Genomic DNA, 5561 nt, shown 5'->3' on the forward strand with positions numbered 1-5561 from the left:
AAAAAAAGGCTTTCATTTCATACATTATCATAATTATTCATTTTTATTAAGGTACAGATTTAAATGAGGAATTAAAGATGATACGTTGATTTTAATACCAACACTCAAGTTATTTTATCTACTCATTAATACTGAGATTATTATTCCACGTGTTGAAATCTCCCGATCATGAAAGTTTGTATAACATAGTTCCTGTCAGGTACGAGTTATTCAGCAATGAACCGGAGAAAATGGAAGAACTTGAAGGGAATTTTTATTCAGAATCAGCATTTATCTTGTGTTTTGATTAAGAATATAGGAATTGTTATAACAAAAAATTTTTTTCATGAATAATTCAAAGTGTCACAAATTAAAATTCAGTTTTTGTGTGGTATGTGTTTTGAGTATGTATGTGTTTTTCATCTCACCTGCATTACATCATACCCACCATTTTATAGTTTGTGTGGTAAAAAAATTCATAAATAATCTAGACAATATCTTCGTGCAGAGCTCTTCCTTAGGATTATCAGAAAACCTTAAAACCAAGGTCTGTAGACCTTCGGATCTTGAGTAAAATCATATTTCGGTGGACGAAGAATATTTAAATATGGGGATAAACACCCGCCGTGACGAAGACGAATTGGATCTGGTTCAATATTGTCAAAAAATAAAACAAATCCCACGGCAACATTCAAATCAAATTTCTATATGTTTTTTCTGTAGTACTGAAGCACAACCTGTCCATGTATGACTCATTTCTTGGTGGTCACCCATCCAAGTGCTGTCTGCACTAATCCGTTTATTTATTTACACTTACTCATTTATTCTGTTCGCTGGTTAGCTAAATCAAAGAGATTTCTTAAACGTTCTACGTATTTCCTTATAAATTTCGTTAGGGAAAGAAGTACAAAAAAGGAAATTCGTATCATATTGTGAATAAATAAGAAATGATTCATGAGATTGAAGAATTTTATTGAAAGGAATTTATCTCTTTTATTCATCTCCCTTACATCAAAGCAATATTTATTTCCCAAATTTAAAAAAGTAACAGATATTTGCCCTTCTTAAGTAAAAGTTAATTTGGTTAATTTCAATAATTTTCCTTCGTACGAAGTGACGACAATCCTCAGTTTATTCATGAAACGGTAATTATCAGCTGACATCCATCCTTTTGCCTCACTGCATTGGGCTGGTGTTCCTCGCGATCCGATGGAAATGCCCTCTTTCGTTCGATGATTAATTCCTATTTTCCACGTTGCGGAGGGCGAGGTCTGGGTGTGTTCGCACCGACCCCACAGCATTCATGATCTGGGTTAGCGTCACAGTCCACTAGAAGTCTCCAGCAATAGCCTGGTCGTGAGACATAGCCGTCTGAAAATGAAAAGTTAATGACTGTACCTTTAAAAAGAAGTATTTTTCAAGCATCAAATTATGACGGATAGATCATCAGAGATTATTGTTATTACTGAGGATGAAATTGATTGCTACGTCATCTGCATAAATTTTGCATAACCTTCTTTATCCAATCTTTCTTAAGATATCTTGTTCTCTGTTTATACTGTAGATAAAAATCTAGCTAGACCTTGCATGCTATAGTGAGACTTAGCCTAAAGCGTGTGTAAATTACATCATAATTTGCTCTCCCTAGAGCTTCGGTAGATTAAATATACTGAGACTGCTCTACCGTTAGTAAACACTGGAGTGTTTGACGAGGAAGTCTCAATCAGTCTCGAGACTTGTGTGTGGTGAGATGTCATAATGAAGGATTTGAAAAGAAAGGAGAGAAAGAGAAGATTCTGGGTCAGAAAATGAATAGCCAGGCGAAATGAAGAAGGAGCACATGTAAAGCTTTTAAGAGAATTGGTTGATAAAGATGCAGCATCCTATACGAACTTTTTACGTATTTAACGTCTTTGCTATTCCTTTTATAGCACTTGCCTTCTTTTCTTTATTGCGGTAATGCACCAACGACATATCACAGGGTTCTGGGAACCTTTCATATTGTTGTATTAGTGACATTGTCTGATCATTATCCCATTTCCATTTTTTACTGGACGTCATTTTACCCACGTTGCACAGCAGTTCTCTCTCTAGATCGAAAAAATCTATTTAAGTTCACAAATAGATCTAGAGCAGTCTTGGCACATGTTCTCAACCCCCTTGTCCACTACAACACTAGCTAGACTATAACAACTCTACCGAAATCGGAGATTAGGTCTACCTAGATCATTCTCACTGCAGTTTACACTATTTAGAGAGCTCCAGCTGGAGCAAATCTAGCTAAAATACCTACAGTGTACACGTAAGAATGACTGGAAGTACTTTTTAACAAATGAAACGCAGCTGATGTATCAGTCAATTTTAACTGTAATGTTTTAAAAAGGTCTTCTAGCTAAATATTATTATTATTATTATTTTTCTTATGGTCTATCACAGTCATTCTATTTGACTGGATGGTTCTTATATTATTATTATTATTATTATTATTATTATTATTATTATTATTATTATTATTATTATTATTTATTATTATTATCATAAACTTTACCTCCTTTCTGTGCTGTGGTGTCGGAAATCATGAAAACCGACAGGACGACAAAGGCGAACACCATCATCGTTTGGAACCTGTAAAAAAAGACAGATAAGAGAACCAATTGAGTACAATAAGTAAATACTTTCTTGTCATTCATGCTAATTATAAATTATGGATTGTAAGTTTGATTTTACATCCATGATAGTAACCGTTAAAAGCATTATTAAAATGTTTACTGATTTATTTTTAAACGATTATCTACGATAGAGGAGTTTTCTTGTTTTGGATAATAATAAATGTGGCAAACATTCATTAAGATCTCTCAATTTTTAACATTTCAATGAAGATGACACTTTTCATTCACCATACAAAGGACACAAGAGGCACTTTAGGAAAGTGATGGACATGACCTACACAAACCACGACATTAACCTTTTGTATTGCAATTACTCTCACGTTTTCTCGATATCAGCTCTCCTATTCCAGTGTCTCGCCATCGCCTCCTATACAGTACTGTCAAGGTCTTTATCTTCCCAACAGTTTTTTCATCTACCAGCCTATTGCTCTTCATGTTTCCCCACGAAAGAACCACCTCACAGCATTCTGATCCATGCTCTCGCCTTTTTTTTTTCACCGCTTCCATTGAAAACCTTGATAATCAAAAAACGAACATTTATGACGAAACAGCACGAGATTTGAACTGATGATAGGGAGAAGAACTAAGTTGCTACGGTACCCACAGCCATAACTGGTTTTCCAACTCATCCAAACTCGGTGTTGAAATGCCTTTTTTTCTCTTCGATTCCTATTTCGAACATTAAGGTTTGTCAGAAAAATGCAAAAAAAAAAAAAAAATAAATAAGTACTGGTATATAAATAATTGAAATTATTTAGTTCATATATATATTTATATATATATATATATATATATATATATATATATTATATATGTAAAATATAGATATAGATATATATATATATATATATATATATTATAAATGTATATATACACAAACATACACACACACACACACACATTATATATATATATATATATATATATATATATATATATATATATATATATATATATATTTATATATGTAAGTTAAAACAGATGCGTCTCAAGTATAATAGGCTAAGGACATTATTTCGGTAGACAAACTTCCACTCTTTTCAAGTAGTGAAATGGGTGGAAGTTTGTCCACCGAAATATTGTCCTTATATATATATATATATATATATATATATATAAATATATATATATATACATATATTATATATTGATTTACAGATATGTGTGAATAGATGCACCTCTGTGAAGAGCATGTAAATTAGAATATACTCAGTCCATCCTAATGAGGTAATTAACATTTGAGAGCTGACAGCATTACATTGTAGCGCCCACGTGGCAGCCTACTGTCAAAACCTGCTTTCTCCCGCGGTGAGTAACGCGGGAGGAAAAGCCACGAGGTCGAGAGAAAACTCACATTCTCTCTCACGTATTTTATGCAGACATCTCAACCACCGCTATCGTCACCTTCCATGGATTATTATCATTTTGTTCATTGTTATTCCAGCTTTTCAGTAATGTCCATAATTGTCAATCAGATATCTTGTATCCATCGATATGTAAATATATGTTCTATGAAGAAACACGGATGCTTGTATTAATCCCTTCCTCGATCTGCCAAGAGGTCGGGACTACATTGCGGCTCGCACGAGCTATTGATCTGTGTGAAAGTTTTGAGACTAATTCTTATGGGCTGATTTTGACCAAGAGACATACAGCTAGCTCAATCAGTAACAATATGTAAATAAATCTACTTTAATTATGCTCACTAAAAGGAAACAGAATCTGAGAAAGATTTTTTTGAAATTTTAAATATATACTGATAGCCATAAAACAGGGAACCTTAAAAATCTAATAATAATGTTGAAGCTCTGATATATATATGAACATATTGATAATCCTTACCTTGCCATCTTTGAAAGTTCTTGCCGTAGGTAAAGCAACTACACTGGAGTGATTCGGAACAATTCTTCGGATGTCTTGCTTCTTTAAGGAGTGAAGGTCTTCTGTGATCTCGGCTTCCTTTGCGTGTGGATATAAATACTAAACCAACCTCACTTTCAAACAACAAAATGTTGGGCAAACCAAGGTCTTACAAAAAGAAGTTCCTTCTTTTCCTTCTACTTCTCCGTATTCTCAGCTTAATACCTGTTTCTGGCTTGTGTCGATTTCCTTTATAAAAACCAATAATTCGAGGAAACCTCATGACGTGAATTCTTGCTAAAGTTACTCTTCTGTTTCCTTCATGTTCTTCTTTTATGGACAATTGTCAGAAGTCTCTCTCTCTCTCTCTCTCTCTCTCTCTCTCTCTCTCTCCCCATCTTATGTGGCAGTGCAATTGATTCTGCGATATTTTGATAAATAATTGGTGAATTAGTCTTTGACAGGCACGAAAATATTGAAGTGCAGTTGCCTGGCAGTTGTGCAAGAGGAAGGAATATAAGGTCAAAATGAAGATGAACCAGAAAAAGAAATTAAATAATGAAAATCCATGATTGAGTCTTCGCAAGTAATGCGATGATAAAAAGTTTTATTGGTTAGAAGAAAAAATGAAAATGCCGAAGATACAAGAAGCAAAAGGTAATTCCTAAGAGCTGTTAAAAGTTTTTATGATGAAAGTGAAACATATGCCAGAATGTTTTAAACATATCCGCTTGACTGTCTGGTCCAAAACAAATAAGTAATATTTTCCACATTTCCGATTCATTCGATGTTCTCTGGTTTGCCTTTCATATTAGACATTAAGATATTATTTTATCTCAATTTCTAATTCACACTTTTTACCTGTTACTGTTAAAAGTGTTTATTTTGTTCTTCATCTTTTATACTTTCTGCTATCAGGAAGGCATCACCATCAAAGGATGAAATTCCCATTTTTGCTAACTCACTTTTAAATCATTTTCCTTCCTCCTCAATATTTTATTTTATTAGTAAATATGTTATCTGTTTAGGCAGTGATGATCCTGAGTATCCTCG

At 33.5% G+C, this 5561-nt stretch overlaps 1 long non-coding RNA gene across 1 annotated transcript; it reads right to left on the reverse strand.

Moving 5' to 3' along the window:
* Positions 1–1181: 1181 nt before the first annotated feature.
* On the reverse strand, positions 1182–4648 carry LOC135219639 (uncharacterized). The gene is made up of 3 exons (XR_010315477.1): positions 4491–4648; positions 2528–2604; positions 1182–1350 (listed from the first exon to the last, which is right to left on the reverse strand). It is a non-coding gene; the product is annotated as an uncharacterized LOC135219639 (long non-coding RNA).
* Between the last annotated feature and the right edge of the window lie 913 nt (positions 4649–5561).

This window comes from Macrobrachium nipponense, chromosome 1, assembly GCF_015104395.2.
Source record: "Macrobrachium nipponense isolate FS-2020 chromosome 1, ASM1510439v2, whole genome shotgun sequence".
Taxonomy (NCBI): Eukaryota; Metazoa; Arthropoda; class Malacostraca; order Decapoda; family Palaemonidae; genus Macrobrachium; species Macrobrachium nipponense.